The 22,944-nt window shown below is 40.6% G+C and overlaps 1 protein-coding gene and 1 long non-coding RNA gene across 7 annotated transcripts in view; one reads left to right on the top strand and one right to left on the bottom strand.

Annotated features, from left to right (window-relative positions):
* Window positions 1–1,969: 1,969 nt before the first annotated feature.
* LOC120945604 lies at window positions 1,970–21,841 on the bottom strand. The gene is made up of 3 exons (XR_005750603.1): window positions 21,453–21,841; window positions 2,473–2,584; window positions 1,970–2,354 (listed from the first exon to the last, which is right to left on the bottom strand). It is a non-coding gene; the product is annotated as an uncharacterized LOC120945604 (long non-coding RNA).
* NTNG1 (netrin G1) overlaps window positions 19,592–22,944 on the top strand; it is a 390,080-nt gene continuing 386,727 nt past the window's right edge. For 3 of the 6 annotated variants that reach the window (XM_040359905.1, XM_040359903.1, XM_040359902.1), the window contains exon 1: window positions 19,594–20,404. The gene's annotated coding sequence lies outside the window, so the exon portion shown is untranslated. Of the gene's footprint in view, window positions 20,405–22,944 lie in introns of all 6 variants that reach the window. The other 3 variants (XM_040359900.1, XM_040359899.1, XM_040359901.1) reach the window with 2 other exon arrangements.

Genomic DNA, 22,944 nt, shown 5'->3' with positions numbered 1-22,944 from the left:
ATACTTTGGTTCAATCCAGAATTAATGGTTAAAGGATGTTCTGTTTTTTTTTCTCCTTGCACATATCATTTAAACCAATATATACTGCTGTGATCTAAGGGCATTTAGGGTTCATTTGCTAGGTGATATGCCATATACTATATATATATATATATATATATATATATATATATATATATATATATATATATATATATATGTCTGTGTCATGAAGTATGTGGCTGATCCAATACAACATGTGTGAACATTTTGGTGTAGAACTAGCCTCATAACTCTTTGTCAGCTATATGTGGTCCAATGCTTGCGGTGAGTGTGGTGAGTGCTGACTGTCCCCAGTGGTGAGAAACCGTACTGCAGAGTTTCCCCATTGCGAGAATGGAGCTGGTTGACCACGAGTGAAGGGTCCTGTTGACACAAACACGCATGCTGCTGCTTTCCTCTGGCAGCTTTAATGTTAGCGAGTGCATGTTAGTTCTTGTCACGCGTGGTGGAGAGGACCCGGTGGAAGACCCTTTCTTTGCACTGATATTCATCACATATTTTGGACTCTTTTGCATTGGACTTGTATTCACACTGATTTATTTTTATTATCATTTTTGAATATTGTGAATGCTTTTTGCACATTATGAATGCTGTGTTGATAGCACATGCTTTAACCACTTAAGCCCGGAAGGTTTACCCCCCTTCACAACCAGGCGATTTTTTGCGATATGGCACTGCGCTACTTTAACTGACAATTGCACTGATGTGTGATGCTGTACCCAAATACTATTTATGTCCTTTTCCCCCCCACACAAATAGAGCTTTCTTTTGGTGGTATTTGAACACCTCTGTGGATTTTATTCATATAAACAATTTTGAAAAAATATATATTTTTTTTTTTACTTTTTGCTATAAAACATACCCAATAATAAAATGAAAAAAATTGAGTTTCTTCATCAATTTAGGCCAACATGTATTCTACATATTTTTGTTTAAAAAATCCCAATAAGCGCATAATGGTTTGCGCAAAAGCTATAGTGTCTACAAACTATGGGATAGATTTATGGAATTTTTTATTTATTTTTTACACTTTTTGGGGACCAATGACACTAATACAGTGATCAATGCTAAAAAAAATGCTCTGTCACTGTACTAATGACACTGGCAGGGAAGGGGTTAACACAAGGGGCGATCAAGGGGTTAAGTGTGCTCCTAGGGAGTGATTTATAACTGTGTGGGGATGGCTTAACTGGAGGAAGACAGAGATCTGTGTTTCTGCACAGCAGACACACAATATCTTTACCTTCCTCTCTGATAGAAGGGCGGTCTGCTTTGTTTTCATAGACAGACCGCTGTTCTGCCTCTTCTGTCAATGATCGACGAGTCTCAGCTGATTGGTGCCAGCTGATTGGCTCCCACTGTGTCCAATCACAGCAGGAGTGGGTCGCCGGCAGCACGCATGCGCCCCCCAGACCCTGTGCACGGAATCACGTACAGGTACGTGATTTCACATAGGAGGGCTGCTCTGCTGCAGTATATCTGTGCAGGGTGGTCCTTAAGTGGTTAAAGTGGACCATGGGTAATTTTTTTCATCTTTCCATCTATTAAATCTTCTGTCCTTGTTGTTTTAACTTTGGATAGTAAAACATTTTTTTCTGCCAGTAAATACCTTATACAGCCCACTTCCTGTTTCTTGTCTGGTAAACAGCCTAGGCTTATGACATCATGCACAGCTCTCTCTTTCTCAATCTTGTGAGAGTTTGCCAGGAAGGGAGGATGAGTCAAAAGAGGGCCAGTGAGAGCTGCAGGGCTGGAGGTGTGCCTCTGTGTGTCTGTGTAAATCCAGGAAGTTAACAGGCTAAACTGGATAACAGTTAACATGGATGCAGCCAGACTCAGTGGAGGGAGATTTCTGCTGCATATTTGGCAAGAACAGAATCACAGTATATATAAAATAATATGCAAAGTGGTTGGAGGGAAGCTTCAGCGTGGTACAGATGTTTTTATTACAGACTGCAGTTCCTCTTTAAGTTTGTAATATTCTATATTTGGAAGCTCTACATTGTTTTCTTTGATGGTTTGTTTGGGTACTGTAGATTTACCTATTGCCAGCTGCCCATTTTTTTTCTTTAGCGCTGACCCCCCTTTTATGTTTTCATTCTTTGTCAGCTGCCACAAAACTCATTTGCTTGCCCTTCTGCTTATTGACATCAATCTTCCCCTGGGGAAAGACTTATCCATTTTGCTTTATCCCAAAGATTTTCATTGGAGATTGAGATTCACTCTGATTTCGACATTCTACATGTAAATGACTGCTGTATCAGAAATAGAAGCAAACTCTGTTGGTCCCCTCAGAGTAGGCAGAATTCCACCTTTAAAATAATAGAATAATAAGGTATGAGACAGATCACTGAATCCAATGCATCTTTAATTTGTTATCTGACTATCTGAGGACATTCTGCTGACATAGACATTCTTGCCTTACCATACCTCTTTATACAATTGAACGTCTTCTCTAATGCACAACTCTAAAATATCAATATTCCAAACTGGTTTTCTCTTCTGCGTCTTATTTGGCTTACAAAGTTTGTTGTTTCATTATCTGAAATGACAAATACAGAATAAGAAGCAACGTATTCCTCACAAATCAAACTCCACATACACATGCCATTTTTAGAAAGACCATACATATTTGGAAAATGGATATGCACAAATATTTTTTTAGGAAGGTTTTGTAACATATGTGAATGACAGGCTTTTTGTCATGGTTAAATTTTGACATTAGACCATGTTAGTCCTAATCTGTCCATAATTGGCTTATGCATGGATCAATATCCATCCAAATATTGTTAGGGGGGATGAACATCTTATATAATAGAAGGATGTGCCGTGCATGTGGTCATCACACAAGCCCTTCTATTACTCCCCATGGAATCCAGTAATTCTACTTGGACAACAGTCACTCAAAGTTCAATAAGGCCATGTATGTTATAATCGGATTGTATCATCTCCTTGCATTTATTTTATTTATTACAGATACTTATATAGCGCTGTCTATTTATGCAGCGCTTCACACATATATTGTGTATTTACATCAGTCCCTGCCCTCAAGGAGCTTAGCAATCTATGGCTCCTAAGAGCTCTTTCACACGGGCGGACCGTATGTCCGATTTTTCAAAAAAGGGACATACGTTGATACCTATGGGATTGCGGGTGTCAGTGGATGAACATCTGCTGACACCCGATCTCATCCGGGTCCGGTTCTGCAGACCGAGGAAAACCCTATTTTTCCATCCGTCATCGGATCGGGTGAACACGGACAGACGGTCCGTGTTCATCCGATCCCCCCCATAGGGGAGAGAGAAGATCTGACAGGGCGGTCCCTCCACAGTGTGCAGGGACCGCCCTGTCATCCGGCGGCTCAGCGGGGATCAGCGGACCGATCCCCACTGAGCAAGTGGACGTTCACGGGGCGGATCATCACAGATCCGTCCCCTGTGAAAGAAGCCTAACTCACATTCATACATACACATATCAATAGAAATGGGATTCTGCGCAACCTATCACGCACACATGGTAAGTGAAAAATAATAAGTGACAAATAAATATCTAAATGTATGAATATATAAATAAATATATAAATGGGGGAGCTCGCAAGCTCAATAAGCAATGAGACCAACAATAAAAGTGAAAAAAGTCCCAAAAAATGATGAATGAATGAGTGATATCACCAATCACAATCACAATAGGAATGCTAAAGTGACAATGTGCAAAAATAGTCCTATATAGAATAAAAACTGCCAAAAAGGAGCTGCTGGTGTTGCTGAGTTCCACTTAGAATGTTGACAGAAGAACACACATATCCCTCCCTGGGCTCACAGAGCTCTTACCTCCAGGCCAATAGTAAGGGGCATCCAGTATAAGCCTCACTGGCAATCCTCTATGGGTGATCGCAGCCACTCTGTACCCGTCTTCCTCAGTAGATCCAGATAGTACTCAGACACAAGTGGAAAGAGAGGGAACAAAAGGAGGGGCTCCAATCGTGAAATACGTAAGAATCAGGGGTATTTATTAAAGAAAAAGCCTGTGCTTACATCAAAATAAATAAATAGTGCAGACGAAGACACGTGATCCCGTGTCGTAACGCGTAGGGATTGGACGGACGTACGTACACCTGGAGTGACATATGCTGGCGCCGTGGATGCCGCTCGTTTTAAATTTTTTGCTGCACTATTTATTTATTTTGATGTAAGCACAGGCTTTTTCTTTAATAAATACCCCTGATTCTTACGTATTTCACGATTGGAGCCCCTCCTTTTGTTCCCTTTCTTTCCACTTGGGTCTGAGTACTATCTGGATCTACTGAGGAAGACAGGTACAGAGTGGCTGCGATCACCCATAGAGTATTGCCAGTGAGGCTTATACTGGATGCCCCTTACTATTGGCCTGGAGGTAAGAGCTCTGTGAGCCCAGGGAGGGATATGTGTGTTCTTCTGTCAACATTCTAAGTGGAACTCAGCAACACCAGCAGCTCCTTTTTGGCAGTTTTTATTCTATATAGGACTATTTTTGCACATTGTCACTTTAGCATTCCTATTGTGATTGGTGATATCACTCATTCATTCATCATTTTTTGGGACTTTTTTCACTTTTATTGTTGGTCTCATTGCTTATTGAGCTTGCGAGCTCTCCCATTTATATATTTATTTATATATTCATACATTTAGATATTTATTTGTCACTTATTATTTTTTACTTACCATGTGTGCGTGATAGGTTGCGCAGAATCCCATTTCTATTGATTTCTGTATTTGTGTATTGTAAACACTGTAGGTTTTGCTGCACTGTATTTATTTTGTTTAGGTTAGCACTTATTAAGGGTCTATATTAGCGCAAAAGCACTTGTCACTTCATACATACACATAATTTATTCATACATGATATAGAGGTTGGGATAAAGAGCTCCATCTCAATATTTGCTGATGATACAAAGTTAAGCAGGGCAAAAACTGTACAGCAAGATGTGGAAACCCTACAAAAAGACCTAAATAAAATAATGGGGTGGGCAACTATATGGCAAATGAGGCTTAATGCTGAAAAATGTAAAGTAATGCACTTGGGTGCTAAAAACACAAATGCAAATTACTCGCTGGGGGAGAACCTCTGGGGGAATTCAGGATGGAAACATATCTGGGGGTCCTAGTAGATGACAGGCTCAGCAATGGCATGCATTGCCATGCTGCTGCAACAAAGTCAACAGAATATTAGTGTGCATCTAAAAGGGGATTTTCTCTAGAGATAAAATAATAATTCTCCCACTCTACAAGACTCTGGTCTGGCCGCATCTTGAGTAATCGGTCCAGTTTTGGGCACCAGTCCTCAGGAAAGATGTGCTGGAACTGGAAAGAGTTCAAAGAAGAGCAACAAAGCTAACAAACTGGAGGACCCCAGTTACAGGGAAAGACAACAAGCATTAAACGTACTCTCTCTGGAGAAGAGATGCTTAAGAGGAGATATGATAGCGATACTTAAATACCTTCCTGGTGACCCTAGCATAGGGAGGAAACTTTTTAGTGGGAGGGAGTTTAAAAAGACACACAGCCATTCATTGAAATTTACTGTCAGAGCTGTAAGGATGTGGAATTCTCTTCCACAAGCAAAGGTATCGGAAGGGAGCGTTGATAGTTCAAAAAACGAATAGATGGGCATCTTAACGATCACAACATACAGGGATATGTGATTTACTATTGACATAAACACACATACGCACACCCCACAGGTTGAACTGGATGAACTGGTGTCTTTATTCAACCTTACCAACTATGTAACATACTAGGGTCAATTTAGACAGGAGCCAATTAACCCACCAGCGTGTATTTAGAGTGTGGGAGGAAATCAGGGTTTCCGGTTGGGATTTAAACTTGTGGTTGTGATTTAAACTCTTTTTTATTTTTTCACAATTAAGAAGTGCAAAGGCCTCCCTATTTATATATAAAATAAGCAAATTGTTCAGGATTGGTCCTTACTACATAGCTACTGGTAAATCAAAAGATTTTTCCTGTTAAAGCGCACTCGACCAGGGCGATAAGAGCTTCATGGGCAGTGCATCATCAGGCTTCTATGGCACAAATCTATAAAGCTGGAACTTGGTCTTCAGTCCATACATTTCCCAAATTCTATCAAATAGATGTAAGAGGGCATGAGGATTCCGCCTTTGGGCATAGTGTGCTGCAGGCAGCAGTATAGGGCTTTGCGGCCGATGGCGGCCTGCTTGATCTGTGTCTCCCTCGCCTCATATTGAGCATTGCTCTGGGACGTCCCACTATGTAATGATTAATGATTGTGCAGATTGTAACATATACAGTATGACCTGCTTTTTAGATTTGTACAAGTTTGGATCGGTCTTAAATCAAACTCAAGTCTTGGCTGTGAACTGATTTTTTTATGTAATGTAATGTAACACCCTAAAGTTTAAAATCAAATTCAAATTTATTTTTTATTAGAAATAATAAAGTATAATTATGCATATAGAATTAGGATTGTGGGCATAGTGTTTTAATGGGTTCATATCCCAAAACGGACTCTGATTTTTGTTTATATGTTCACTGCATGCTTTTTAAGGTTCCATTTGGTATCCTGGCTTGTTCCCTGGTTATTTGGTTCCCACCCAGTTGGGTCCAAGTATATTTTGAATACCCGGTTAGTTATTTCCTCTGGGGAATGGAACTGAATGTAACTTCTATTGAATATATTGTTGTTACATGAATGAACACAATTATCAACTAATCATCATGTGTTGTTAGCATTCCAAGATTATCTGGTGTAATTGCTCATGGCTCTTTCGCTGTCCAGTTAGAAAACAAATGTAGTCATTGGTGCCAAACACAACCTAATCTTTTCTGGCACGTTGGGGAAACAAAATTATTTTCCCTCTTTACCATATATAAAAATTATTATATGTTTGCCATTACATTATAAAATATACCAATTTGAGTTTAAGTGGGGAAAAAAATCAAGCTACCTTCATAAATAAGGATGTTATCTATTACATGATGGGAATGGCATTGAATTACATTATATATAAAGATACAATATTATCTGATTTACTGCAACTAGTTCCAGCTACTAGTACAGTGTAACCCTATGGGGAGAGTTAAGCAGGACACTTCTGCCCAGTAATCTATTGTGCATTTTCCTTTTGCTCATTCTCCTTGCAACACCTACATTTTAATTCAGCAAATCCTCTAGAGTAACTTGTTTGACTTTTCCTGCTTTTCTCTCTCAGCTCCCCTCCCTTTCTGCCTGCAGGACACAGATCTATGTAGACGTGTACTGTTCCTATTGAAATGATAGGCAGCCTTCCCTACTATATATTTCTGAATCACTACTGCAGGGAACAGAGATGATATTTAACAGGTTAAAGGAGAAAGGTTCATCCTTGCCTAAAATGTAGCTGTGTCCCTATTTCCTCCCTGAATAATCCACTTGCTTGCTTGCAACACAGTGGGTTGGGTTTATGTGATTTGTAACACAGCTTGTTTTGACTTAATGCATTTCTTACCTGCCCGTCTGGAACTGACTTCACTATCCAGGTACTTAAATCCTCAATTGAGAGTGTGTGAGAGATGAACTTTAAGGTTCTTGTTTTGGACAGACTGATGAAGATGGGATATTTTGGTATGCTGAGACTATTTCAGTCTATACAGCTGTTGCATTATAAACAGGAAAGTGTTTTCATGACTTTTAAATGGTGCAAAACAAGTACTTAATTTTATAAAGAAAGACCTTTTTGCTAGTCATCATATAACAATCATTTCCATTTAGCTTGCCTCATAGTTATAGTTATACTTTACAATATATATAAATATATATATTGAGTATATTGAGTATATATATATACTCAAGTGCAAGGATTCCATCACTGCTGTCTTTGGGTGCAGGTAGGGGATGGCACAGAAGATCCTGGAACAGCAGAGGTGAGCCTGCAGACAAGATATAATTAAATTGAGGAATATTAGTGTTAGTGTTGCTGTTACAGTGAGGCTTAGTCTTAGGGCCACATAAAGGGTTAGGGTTAGTGATGCCGTTACTTGGAGGGTTAGTGTCATCAGGGACAGGCCCGGACTAGGACAAAAAATAGGCCTGGGCATTTTAGACTGAGCAGCCATCTTTTACAGGGACCGGGGGGTGCGGTCGGTTCTCCACAATGTAATGTGCAGGGACACTGTGATATAAAGGGAACTGCGCTCTAAAGGAGCACTGCAGTGATTACAGTGCCCCTATACAGTGCAGTCCCCTTTATATTACAGTCTCCCAGTCCTATTGTGGCCATACAATGCTAGTACTGTCTGTCTCCTATTGTGCCCACACTGCCCAGTGACACTGACCTGCTCTTTTTGGTGGTGCGGTACAGCATGGCTCTTCCTTGCTGGTGGTGTGGTAACAGTGTGGCTCTCTCGCTGGTGGTGCGGGAACAGAGTGGCTCTCTCACTGGTGGTGCGGGAACAGCGTGGCTCTCTCGCTGGTGGTGCGGGTGCAGCGTGGCTCTTTCTGGTGGTGCGGGTACAGCATGGCTCTTTCTGGTGGTGCGGGTACAGCGTGGCTCTCTGGTGGTGCGGTACAGCGTGGCTGTCTCTGGTGGTGCGGTACAACGTGGCTGTCTCTGGTGGTGCAGTACAGCGTGTCTCTCTCTCTGGTGATGCGGTACATCGTGGCTCTCTCTCTGTGGTGCAGTACAGTGTGGCTTTCTCTCTGGTGGTGCAGTACAGCGTTGCTCTCCCTCTGGTGGTGCAGTACAGCGTGGCTCTCTGGTGGTGTGACACAGCACAGCGTGGCTCTCTCTCTGGTGGTGCTGTACAGCGTGTGTCTCTCTCTCTCTGGTGGTGCGGTACAGCGTGGCTGTCTCTGGTGGTTTGGTACAGCGTGGCTCTCTCTTTGGTGGTGCGGTACAGTGTGGCTCTCTCTCTGGTGGTGCGGTACAGCGTGGCTCTCTCTCTCTGGTGGTGCGGTACAGAGTGGCTCTCTCTCTTGTGGTGCGGTACAGCGTGGCTCTCTCTCTGGTGGTGCAGTACATCGTGGCTCTCTCTCTGGTGGTGCGGTACAGCGTGGCTCTCTCTCTGGTGGTGCAGTACAGTGTGGCTTTCTCTGGTGGTGCAGTACAGCGTGGCTCTCTCTCTGGTGGTGTAGTACAGCGTGGCTCTCCCTCTGGTGGTGCAGTACAGCGTGGCTCTCCCTCTGGTGGTGTGACACAGCACAGCGTGGCTCTCTCTCTGGTGGTGCTGTACAGCGTGTCTCTCTCTCTGGTGGTGTGGTACAGCGTTGCTGTCTCTGGTGGTTTGGTACAGCGTGGCTCTCTCTTTGGTGGTGTGGTACAGTGTGGCTCTCTTGTGGTGCGGTACAGCGTGGCTCTCTCTCTGGTGGTGCAGTACATTGTGGCTCTCTCTCTGGTGGTACGGTACAGCGTGGCTCTCTAGTGGTGCGGTACAGCACAGCGTGGCTCACTCTCTGGTGGTGTGGTACAGCATTTTTCTCTTTGGTGGTGCTGGGGCTAGTTGACGCACTTCAGGCTATAATGCCTTAGTCATAACCGGGAGAGTTAGAGTTGGGGTTACAGGGAGGATTAGTGTTAGGGCTTGGGTTACAGGGAGAGTTAATGTTAGGGTTGGGGTTACAGGGAGGATTATTGTTAGGGTTTGGGTTACAGGAAGGGTTGGGGTTACAGGGAGGATTAGTGTTAGGGTTGGGGTTACAGGGAGGATTATTGTTATGCCGCGTACACACCATCACTTTATGTGATGAAAAAAAATGACGTTTTTAAAAACGTCACTTTAATTGACTGTGTGTGGGGGAAAACGTCGTTTTATGTCTTGTAAAAAACGACCAAAAAAAATTGAAGCATGCTTCAATTTTATGTGTCGTTTTTCAAAAGTGCACTTTTTACTTCACAGAAATTGACCGTGTGTACCAAAAAACTTCGTTTTCTAAGACGTTTTTTCATCCACGCATGCCCAGAAGCTACTTATGAAGCAAGCTTCAATGGTAAAACGTGGTGGAACGTAACCTCACTTTGCAAGATCATTGTGAGAAAACGATGGTGTGTAGGCAACTTCGTCTTTGAAAATTGAAGTTTCAAAAACGTCATTTTTTACTTCACAGAAAGTGTTGTTTTTTTTCATCACATAAAGTGATGGTGTGTACGCGGCATTAGGGTTTGGGTTACAGGAAGGGTTAGGGTTGGGGTTATAGCGAAGGGCTAGGGTTAAAGCTGGGGTTATAAGGAGGATTCGCTTTAGGGTTAAAGGGAATGTTAGGGTTGAGGTTCACAGGGAGTGTTATGTTTGGGGTTACAAGGAGGGTTGAGGTTACCGGGAGCAATATGATTAAACTTAGGTTTGCGGTTACAAGGTTCAGTGTTAGGATTAGGGTTACTGGGAGGGTTAGTGTTAAAAGGAGGACTATAGATATGGTTAGGGTTTAAGAGAGGGTAAAGCTAATGTATCAATATTGTTTGATTGCATTTTTTTCCCATATCATATATTACTCAACCAGAATTTGGAAAGACCACATACACCCCTTTATTAAGGCTACATACTCCCTGAATTAGAGAACAAAATCTCAGGTGGAAGGCCTGTGCCAAATATGCATTTATAAATATGGTACCTGTTTTGCCTATCAAGGCATTTGTAATTCTGTTCAGCCACTCTCACAATCCAGGTTTGTGATTACCCAAATTGTGAGTGGACAACTTGTAATTGGGCAGGACACTAACAAGGTCATCTCTATGCTTTCCCCCCTGCACCCCCTTCTGCAAGAAGAACGTTACCTATAAGCACTAGAACATTGATTGTCTCCACCTCTCTAACTTTCCGTGCTGCTATGCAGGAAATACAATTATGCTGATATCAAGAATATTCAGGTAGTTATGATAGTTCTGTTTTTTGTTGTTTGTTTTTTTATAATTAAATACATAATTTGTGTAAAATGTATTTATTTTTGCATTTAATATAGCTTTAAGCCAATCATTTAGTTTTACTTTACTGCCAAAATCCTTCTACAGTTGCAAAATTATCAACATGTTCACACACAGAGGGTTTTGTAAATGTGTTGTTGATTTGAATAAAACAAATGTTAAAGGATATGGAGTATAAATGGCATTATTTCACAAAGGAGTTGTTCAGTTAAACATACAGTAGCTGATAGAGTAACAAACATGATATATAACAAAAATAGAACCTTTAACATAAGATAAAAGATGGCGTATATTGGATATAGAATCATAGGTATAAGCTGTTTGTATAATATTCAATCCTTTTTGATCCAGGGAGATTATACTCTTTTATTTTTTATTTTTTTTAATCGAACTGACAGTTTTTAATCTTTCATAAATCATTCTGTTCTTTATTTCCCCTTTTACTTTTTTATTCAGTAATGAAAGGTTACTTGTCTTTCATTTTTCCAACAGTATGTAACAGTTATAAAAATAAATTCCACCACTTTATTTTTAGCATGTCTTAACTTGTGATAAGAGGATCAGCGCACTCGAAATGAAATAGCATAAGCTTTTTTAATAATTCACTGTTAGGTGAACTGATCTACTTGTGAACTGATAAAGGGGTCCTTTGGACCCCTAACAGTTCATTTATGTCTGCAGGGCAAGTGAGCAGATAACGCTTCTCACACTCATTGTAAATAGAACAAATGTTGTTTTCCCAATATATTGGATGACAAAATGCATTTGGGTTGATTTACTAAAACTGAGTGTTAAAATATGGAGTAACTGTGTATGGTAGCCAATCAGCTAAGCTTTGACAATTAAAATAAAACTTTTTTGCACTCTGCAAGTTTAGTAAATCAACATTACGGCTATATTGGTGCAGTACTGAATTGTAAGTTTCAAAGTATGAGGTGGGGGTGTCCCAAAGAAAACCTTTATTGATTTTTTTTTAATGATAATGACCCACAGTAAGCAACCTATGCTTTTAAATGGGTCACAGGGCCAGATTTCAGAGACTAAAGCCTCGTACACACGATTGTATTTTCCGCAGACAAAGCCTTGAACTTTTGTCTGAAGGACGTTGGCCAAAAACGGCACACAATCGTGGGCCAACAAACACGAACGTAGTTACGTACTATGTGAAACTTCAGCTCTTGAGCTCCACCCTTTGGGCACCTTCTGCTAATGTCCTGTTTGGTGAGCATTGATTCCGGATTTGTGTACACAGGATCGGAAAATCCGACAACAGACCATTGTCCGCGGAAAATTTTAAAGCCTGCCATCCAACAATTGTCCGCAGAAAATCTGACAATTGTCCGATGGAGCGTACAAACTGTCAGGTTTTAGGCTAACAGTCTGTCATCACAATTCCCGTCAGAAAATCCGATCATGTGTACGAGGCTTAACAGTGGGTAAATCCTTGAGGTTTATCATTAGTGCAGGATTTCCGACGGGAAAAGTTCCTGTTGGAAATCCCGAGGGGAAAGCCAAGAACCTGCTCGGTCAGTCTTTCCTCCTACACACAAGAGTTTTTCCTGACAGGAAAACTGCGATGGAGCATACACACGACCGGGATACCCGACCAAAGCTCCATCACAGTTTTCCTGTCAGGAAAACCTCTCGTGTGTAGGGAGAAAGACTGACCGAGCAGGTTCTCGGCTTTCCCCTCAGGATTTCCAACAGAAACTTTTCCCGTCGGAAATCCCGCATGTGTTATGCCCTGCACTTGTGTACAGGGCATAACACTTAGGGAATGCTCTCATTTTCTCATAGGAAAAACTGCCAAAAACCGCCAGGCAAAAGTTTGTCAGTTTTCCCGGCGGTAAAAAAGAGAGCTGGTTTTCTTTTTTTGTCTGGCGGTTTTTGGGCAGTTTTCCAGTCGGAAAAACTAAGAGGAGCATACACACGGCCGGGATTCCCGGGCAAAAGCTCTTCTCTCAGTTTTCCCGTCGGGAAAACCGGCCGTGTGTATGAGGCTTTATTCTGCTTGCTTCCCAAAACCTGTGAAACAAAGATGTGAAAGTTGCACATAACTTTTTTTATAGTATTTCTGGTACGGAATATGGCCTATGAAGCACTTAAAGTGACATTTGCAGGTTGGATTTTTAGTGACTACCTTTTAATCACATCTCACATCTCTTTTGTTGAGCCATTCTTAAATCATCATCGTGAGTCCCAAATCATGTTACTATAAATGTTTTTTTTGTTGGGCTTTTACGCACTCAGTAAATGTCGGTTATTTAACCACCAATAAAAGGAGAATTTAAAATAAGGAATAATGGCTCATATTTTTTTTTCCTGGACAAACCATTTGGGGTAATTTATTACATTTGCCAGCTCTGTAATTTTATGATATACCAAGCATTGTAATGAAATTCTGAAGAGACATTAGAGAGTGCACATTTACAAACAAATGTTAATTTATTACTGATCAACCTATCAAAGCTACTAGCCATGAATGCTAATGTATTCTTTAACTGATATATTTATGAATACAGTAGAACATTGGTTTGAGAGTAACTTTGGTTTGAGAGCGTTTTGCAAGACAAACAAAATGTTTTAATACATTTTGCCTTGGTATACAAGCAATGTCTTGATATAAGAGTAGCGTCCTGTCACAACTGAGTATAAAAAAGAAGAGAGGTGCCTCTAAGTGTAGCAATATGGTTACATTTAGTGAAGGTACAACATTTAGCAACTTATTGCTACACTAAGAGGTGCCTCTCTTCTGTTTTTTACCCTGTAAAAAAATGCTTTGATATACAAGTGCTTTGGATTACAAGCATGTTTCTGGAACGAATTATGCTTGCAAACCAAGGTTTTACTGTACTACTATGAGAGGTGAAAATTAGCTTCTCAATGGCTAATCATAACTGACAAAGGTGGTGCCCAATCCAGATGTTGGCACAAGGCCATTGGATCTTTTGTTAATCCATTATGCTTATAGAGATATGCAGTTTTAAATTGTTTTATAGTGAAAGTTTTAGAGATTTCTGAAAATAATGCCTCTGCTTAGCTGAAATCCAGAAAAAGCAAAAATAATCCCTTAGGCCCCTTTCACATTTGTGCGACTTGTCTTGCAACTTGGGACTGCAAAGTCGCATGACATGTAGTACCCCATAATTTCCAATGAGTATCATTCATATCTGTGTGACTTTGAGTCACACCAAATTCAAAGTAGTCCCTGCACTACTTTGGTCCGACTTTAATGCAAGTTACACAGGCATTCCCTGAAATCACGTCAAAATTGCAGCCACAAAATCGCACGATTTTGAAGTCGTGGTAGTGTGAAAGGGGCCTTACAGTGGGGCTGCCCCTTACCCTGCAAGGATTAAATGCTTGTTTATGCCTAGGGGGTCACAGAAAACTTCTCCATTCCTCTGCTCCCACAAGCTCCCTCCATGCGGTAAGAGCAATCCCTTCAGCCTCCTTTTCCCAATGCTTCACAGGTCTTCTGATGTCATCAGGTCCAATGCAGAGTTTATAGCCTTGCATTGGTTATGAGAACTCTGAGGGACAGTTCACTGACAGAGTGTAGGGAAATGGAGGAGAGTGCCAGCTCCCAGGCAGGCAGAGGATCAGGTAAATAAACTGCTGTTCCCCATCCCCTAGATCTACATGAACATTTAACCCTTGCATTGCACAGGCAGCCCAACTGCAAGGGGAATGCTCACTTTCCTGGAAGATGGGCATTAACATTTTCCTAGAGCCTTAATATTGTTTATTTAAATCTGAACAAGAGGCAGATATAAAAAGACACTAATTAAAAAAAAATGTATTATTTTTTATTGCAAATAGGCTATACTGCAGAACTCAGAGATGATGCAAGAGAAGCAGCAGAAAGTAGCCAATCAGGTCTGGTGCGGTCCAAGAACTATGCTGGTAGGAGGAGAGTGCAGAGGGTCAGAGTAATGAGCTAAATAGTCTACTACCACTGCTTTTATTATTCAGTCACAGGGTTGGGGATGTGGACGAAACCTATAGGTGAAATTGAAACTGCAACAGAGAAACATGAAGTCCCCTCCCCTGCCAGGAAGGACGGTGTACCTTTCACAACTGGATAGACTGAAATAGAAATCCTTTGGCATATGTATTTATCTGTCTATTTAGCTGTTTGCCATCTTTAATTGGAACTAAACTTCCACAAAAAGATTCCTGGTTTTGAAGGACCTTTTAAGCAAATTAAGATGGCATTATTTTTAGTTAACCACTTGAGTCCATGTTTTTTTATTCCTCTTGAGTCCCAGAGGGTTTTTCTTCTTTTTTTGTTTGTTTTTGTTTTAGCAATGTCTTGATTTCGCATATTATACCTTTTATTATACCTTTTATTGTCTACCCCAAAGTATTATGCATGGCTTTTTTTGGATTAGATAGGGCTTTAATTTGGTAGCAAATTGGATACATATATTTTTATTTCCTTGCCTTAGTAGTAAAAAATATAGTAAAATGTGTGTTGCTGTATAATATATTGCATAAACCGATAATGTAGCATTTGGTTAACGTGGCATTAAACCCAACACCAAAAATTAAATATATTGTAGCTTACATAGACAATCAATATATGTAGCAGCTGTATTAGTTTTAACCTTAACCCTGGGGATCTGGCCAGTAACACACCTCCTGTATTAGAGTGCCTCCACTCTGGATGAAGGAGCACAGAGGGCACATTTGGACAGCAGCATTGTCAATCTGGGGAAGGGGTGTGTTAGAAGTACTAGTCAATTTAAATACAGTAACAAAGCTGAGCTCTAGTTAATACCAATAAGCAGGTACAGCAAGCATATTTTTTTTCCTTTTTGGGATTAAGTTTTTACATAAATAAATAAAAGTTAAAGAGGGATTCCACCCGCAATTTTTTTAACAAACACTGTAGCTGCTGACTTTTAATAAGGACACTTACCTGTCCTAGGTGCCCGCGATGTCGGCACCCCCGAGGCCGGTCGCTCGATCCAAGCAGCTCCCGGCACCGCCATCCTTACTGAGGGAAACAGGCAGTTCACTCCCTGTTTCCTACTGCACATGCGCGAGTCTCGCAGCGATTTTGTGAATGGGCGGCTGCTTTCTGGGATACACAGTTCCCAAAAGGCAGTGCGCACCATTCCCCAGAAGACACCGCGAGAAAGACGAGGAAGAAGACCTGCCGCGGTGGATGAAGAGGTAGATTAGGAACTTCTGCACAGCAACCGCTCTTTCTGGTAAGTAAAAAAAAAAAAAAATTTTCAGTTTTTCTTCTATTTTTTTTTTTTTTGATTTTCTGTAAAAAAAAAAAAATTTCAGGGTGGAACTCCATTTTAATTATTTTAAGAACCCCTGCCAGTGATAAATTGTCTGTCTCATCCCTGTAACTGCAAGCGAGCTTTTCTGTTGAAAAACAACAGGCTTCTCCCCTTACTGTCCTATGATGCTGCATGAGCTTTGATTTTCTGTCTGGACAGTGCTGATTGGCCCTGTGCTGATCACATTCACCCTCTCAAAATAAAAAAAAGTCGCTAGCAATACACACCAAACTGAGCATGTGTAGAGTGCCTCCAAGGCCCTGTTCTATCAGCAGATGGGCTGGAGTTAGTAAAAGAAGGGGAGGATCAGAGAATACAGGATCTAACTGCTTTTTACACAGTACAGAGGATTAACCCCTTAGGTTCCACAGTGAGTATAACAAGCATGCTTTACTACATACAGACTGATTTTACTGTTGTGTGTTTAGTAACACCTTAATTTCCAGTTTCGGGACTATGAGTGGGCAGGCCACTTTTATTTCGAGCCAGGGTTTACCAATAAAGTGAGATTGATGGACAGTTCTGCATATTTAGAGGTGTGGTCTGGGTGAGACCAACCCATAAAGTGAGCACGCACCAGCCTGGGAAGTAAGCAGATAAAAGGCAGGTAGGGTTAACAGTGTCAGGAACCATCATTTTTGTAAGTATGATATGCATGCACAGTTGCACACAGTTCTTGCATGTTATAGATTCCCTTGGTCAGTCATATAGATTTATCACAATACCTCCATGGTATATTCAAGTTGCCTCTGAAGTGTACTTTTGTTCCTATCCTATGGCAGGGAGTGAAGAAATAATTAGCCCCATACCCAACACGGATGGTATAAATGGCAAATTACATGAATTGGGATAAAGAAGCAGAAACATTCACAGAGCTTTCATCTTGAGGGTCAGTGTTATGATTTAAGGACCTGATGGTGATCATCCTTTGTTGTCACCAGAGACCTACCTCTGCTTTCCATGCTCCAGATGTCATGTGCCATGTCCACTAACTACACCATGCGAGACTCAGAGAAATTGATCTAATACAACAACTAATAAAACACACTTCATGGGTCAAACTCAGTTCACAGAAAGTAAGGCTGAATGTAGGAGGTCTTCATCATTTTGTTTGCCATTGTTCTCTTGGGCTTTGACCACAGTGACCCAGGCAGCATTCGGTTTTTAATTTAAAACGTAATCCCAATCCCAAAATTCTAATATAAGCTTCAACATGGTAGTGTAATTTTTAAAAGCCATTTTAACTATTTATAAATCTACAACATTTATTAAAAATAATAGTTTGGTGACTTGTATGGTTCATCACGACACCTTGTATTGTTTTCTTTTGTTTATGTTGTTTTGATGTTCTTTATTTTTTTGATACCATGTCAATACATTTATACACTTTTATTCTATCTACTCTGTGTGAGTTTACCTACTCAGCTTTGTACCTCAATAGTCCTACTGCCCCCTTTTCTGTTTTGGTCTTTCGGGTGTTGGGGTCCCGCAAGCCCTATCTCTATTCTAAAAATAATAGTGCATGATCCTGCAGGGAAAGTCCTTGTTCAGGCACTACTGTTATAGGTGAACAACTCCCTAGGGGAGATTTACTAACAATAGTAGACACATAATCTGGGGCAGCGGTGCATAGTAGCCAATCAGCTTCTAGAGTTTATTGTCAAAGCTTAATTGAACCAGTTGAGGTTAAATGCCGATTGGTTGATTGGCACAGCTGCACCAGATTCTGTGTGCACCGGTTTTAGTAAAGTAAACCCCCCCCCCTGTCTCCTAATTGTATTGCGTTGTCACCCTGTCACAGGATCTTCTGAGGCACACACATTACCCAGGCATGGTCTACTGTTGTCACTATTAGGAAACCCCCATGCTGCCATCGCTGGAGCAAGTGAATGTAGACAAGAAATGGCAGCAAATAGGCTGCAGGATGTTAAAACGAACGAAAAAGGATGAAAAAAGGTGAAAATAACTATTAAAAAATAGCAATTGTGCTTTATCAAACAAAATGCAATTCAGTTAGGGTTTACATCTACTTTAACACGTCCTTCTTATATACAGATAATGGAGATATTTTCCCAGACCTTGAAATGTGATGTACAAAAAAAAATACAGACTGTGTACACAGCACTAGACAAGTCTGTGCAGTCCGAATCCCTAACACAAGTAATTCCATACTCTAGAGCCTGGACCAGCAGATAGCTTTATATTTTACAACCCCCTGCCTACGTACATGTTACATCGAGAGTTCTCCTTGTTATATGAATAGCTGGCTGCAGATGGCTTGATTCTGAAAAAGTTCCTGGAAATAAACACTGATTTCCTATGTTTGATTTACGCTTTAGAAAATAGTTAAGTGTCTCTGCTTACTTTCCAACAGGAGCAGAGTTTTCACAGCACAAACCAAGAAGAACCCAAACACTATGTCAACCAAGCTCAACTGTTTTGCACAATAAATTTGCTGAATTTCCAGGTCTCTCCATCTATCTTCCTGAGTGAGGAAAAATCTATTATCATTGATTGATGGCATAGATGAAAAATAATGTTCTTCTTTTCAACTCTCTCCAACCTTACAATAGGTTTAAAGTACGTCAGATTTACATATTATAAATAATATAATAATAATACATAAAGAAATAATAATAATAAATAATAATATAAACCTAGATAGATAGATAATTACATACACACCTATTTTTTTTCTTTATTGCATGTTTTAACACATTTTGTGGTTTTAACAGTTTTTACTTAAAGTGAACACTATTGTGTTTGTAGATATAGTAAGCATCATCACTTTATGGAACAATACAATTTTACAGTCATATACACTGTAAAAAGAAAAAAAGTACAGGTCATACATACAGCATAATACAAACACATATGGATCTTTTATTTAGTGTATTGTTTGTCATAAAAATAAATAAGTTGTTACATTCATAATTGCTTTGTGAATTAAGTTTATGACTACAGAAGAAAAATCCAACCCTTGCAGACAAATGCCTAAAATGACACTCGACACTGAACTATTGCTGCATGCACAAGCATGCTGAACGAGTTGGTGTCTACAATACCGCAGCACACCAAGGGTTAATATATGAGTTGGCAAGCACCCAAATTGTAAAGCTGGATTTTGCTGCAGATTTTTTATTCTTTTTTTTGCTAATGAAGTGAGAACTATTTCTTTCAAAAGCAAAATACCTTCCGTAACAGCTGGGATTCTACCCCTGGGAGAACCGCAGAGCTTGCAATCAATAATGCAGAGCTTGTCAAGGATAATCAGCTAAGGTCTTTAGGACCGCTCAGGAATCCCGGAGTAGAGCTAGTATAAGGTTTGCAATCTCTTGTTTGCTGGCATTTGGAAATCTTCTCTCCAAACAGCAAGACATCTCTCTCCTCCTCCTTGTGTGTGCCAGCAAGCACCCCCCCCAACTCCTGTCCTGCTCCCCGCCTGCTGCTGTGTGGTCAGCCTCTCCCCACCCCACCCAGTGTGGAGAGGTCCCTGGCTCCTCTCATTCCAGCATGTGTCCCCTTTCTGACACCTCAGAGCTATGTGTTTTGCAGTAACTTGGAGGGACAGACTGGTCACTACAAGGACAGCAAGGTCCCCACCCATCATGCCAAAGGTAATTGGGAGTGATTGATGCTGCCTCTCAATCCCTCTCAACAAATCTCCATTCTAAATACAATGAGAGCAGTAGCTCGTGTGCATTTCAGCACTCTGGACCAACAACATCTCCCCACATTGCACATCTGGAGGCCGAGAGTGAAGGGAGCTGTCGGAACATCTGGTGCACACAGCCAGGAAATCAACTCTTGATTCTTCCCTCCTCTTTTTTGGTATCTTTCTTCATTTTTGTGTCTTTCTTTTCAGGATCTAAGAGGATAACATTCACTTTATTTCCCAGAAAGTCCTGCCACATACATAGTATCCAAGGGGGGTCCCTGAATGAATTTTTTTGGCATGGATAATTGCAATTGAAGCTCTGCTGAACTCTTTGGATACAGGATCCAGCTAAAGAAGGAAAGGGGTGGGGGGGCTCATTCTCCTAAAAGAGAATCTGGATAACATACTCCTGTTTGCTAATGAGCACCAATAAAAGGATTATAACTCCTGAGACAGGGACTTCCCTCTAATTAGGACAGAGAAAGCCTTCTTTCAGTAAGTACATACTTTTTCCTGAATGTCGTTTTGCTCATTTGCATTTCTTTTATTGCTGAAATGTTCCAGGCACAAGCTGCAAGCAAGAGATTCAGGTGAACTCCCTTAGGGGGATGAGCAGGGGATGGAGGGGGGGGGGAGAGTTCTTTCTTAATTGTTCCTTATTTTTTTGTCAAGATGAGCTTTGAGGATGTCACTCTTTGAACAGGTTTGCTGCATCTTTGCTCTGTGGCTTGCTGCTCAGTGCCAGCTACAGCCTTTGAAAGAAATTCCTTCTGATCTCTGTTATCAACATGAGATGTGTAGGTGAACACAGCGCGATTGCTTTTTCTCTTCCATATAGATAGCGTGCACGGATTCAGAGACGGAGCGAGTTGAGAGTTGGATCTGCACGTATCCCTATACTATGCATTTTAGGGATTTCAATTACCAATCCATTCTGTATAAACCCTCTATCAATTTAATAATGTATGCATGTGTGCTGGAACTACATAGGAGGACAGAATACAAATTTATAGGGAACCTGTGCTAAGAGAAATGTCTTGTCTTTTTGGAAATGCCAGTTGCTTGGCTGTCCTGCTGATTTCATGTCTTCTGTACTTTTTTTGTTACCTGAACCAAAAAGGCAGATCAGGAGTTCTGACCCCAGTCTCACTTTATTGGTTGCATGCTTGTTCCAGGTCACAGTATCAGCATTATAGCCAGCTAGAATTTTTTATAAGGAGGTTAGTAACCTTGAGGTTTCTCCCCAGCACCGGTTACCTTTAAATCAGTGGATCTGAACTCCTGTCCTCATGACCCACTAACAGACCAGATTTTAAGTATTACCTTGGGGAGGTGCAGACTAGAATACTACAATAACTGAGCTGAGCAACTTATATCACATGTGATGTATTTCAGTTATCTTGCAAACCTGGCCTGTTAGTGGGTCATGAGGACAGGAGATGAGAACCACTGCTTTAAATGATAGATGGAAGCTCAGATTCTGCTCATGTACAATGCACAGGACGTATATGTGGCTTACTGTACTTGTGATAGCAGTACTTACAGTTTGAGTAAATGACTCCTTTAATCGACCTCCTTAAGAGTCAATGGATGAAGTCTGAAGTCATAAAAAAACATATGTCATAAAATTACAATCCATACGAAATGAAAAGCTTTAATTCCTAACTTCAAGCTGATGCCGCTCTTTGGCCATCGCACAGCGCTGCTGATGCTCCAGTTTTGTGAGGCTCTGTTATACGAGTGACTGTCTGTAAAGAGCATCCCGACCATTAACATCTCAGCATCCAGAGAACATTAGCAGTCAAATTGGTCCCTAAAGGACAATGCCGGTGATGTCTATTGCCATCTTGTGGATGTTACTGGTAAAGCATCTCTGGTACCAACCGGTTGCATGAGCAGTAGAAGCAGCACGATCCTGAAAGGTGGCGAGGAAACATCAAGTGCTTCTAGCTGTTTAAACAGTGTTATTTAACTTGCACATCACCACAGCAGAAGAAGAGAGAGGAGAAAGCATTTCTTCGCTGCAAGGCAGTGATGCAATTCACAGAGAGCTTGTTCTTTCTTAATGTACTGTGTGCACTACATTAGTGTGTTTGTTTTTTCATACCGTGCACACTACACAGGATAGACAAATCTAAGAGTACTGTCAAATATGCATCAGCATTATCTATATGAATTTTGACTTTTTTTATAATATATGATGCTGTGCACAGGGAGTCAGCTAGAGACTGAAAAACCCAAAGCAAGGTCATTGATTTACACAAGGAGGCTGATTTAACAAAGGAATCATTTTTACAGGTCTTGCTGATATCAAATGTCTGCTCAAGTTCAAGGGAAATTCCTAATATTACATTTCATTACTTGGCTGGGTATTGCAAGTGGGCACGGACTAAAGAATACATTATTCTTTTTATGAAATAAGTCCACATACAGTTTTAGCAGGTGTCCGACTAACTATATAATAGCACAACGGATAGAGTAAATGAAAATTATCTTTGTGTTCATCTTAAGTAAACTTTTACGAAAACACAGTCAAGATGCTATATATATATATATATATATATATATATATATATATATATAGATAGAGAGAGAGAGAGAGAGAGAGAGAGAGAGAGAGAGAGAGAGAGAGCTGCCTGTGTGTATAGATAGATAGATAGATAGATAGATAGATAGATAGATAGATAGATAGATAGATAGATAGATAGATTCAGGGTTTAACAGGGCTCCCTTACATATCATATACTGTATATTCCTCTGTTCGTTATCTTGCCCACAAAACCCTTTGCATTGACTAAAGTCAATTTACTTTTGCATTCACATCTCACACTGTAACTGAACACATGGAAATTAATGTGAAGCTGTAAACTTATGGGTGACACATCCTGTGAATATTTAGTAGTAGTGATCTCATTCCCGCAACAAGAAAACAGTCCAATTATCAAGCCAGAGTGATAGGATTGAGCTCTTATCAGGGCAGATAAACCCACTCAAGTGTGAGTCCATTTTTACAAATACAACAATAGCTGTTAAGC

Source organism: Rana temporaria, chromosome 7, assembly GCF_905171775.1.
Source record: "Rana temporaria chromosome 7, aRanTem1.1, whole genome shotgun sequence".
NCBI lineage: Eukaryota > Metazoa > Chordata > Amphibia > Anura > Ranidae > Rana > Rana temporaria.
The sequence above is the reverse complement of the archived record's forward strand: the minus strand, read 5'-3'. Positions and strand labels throughout refer to the sequence as shown.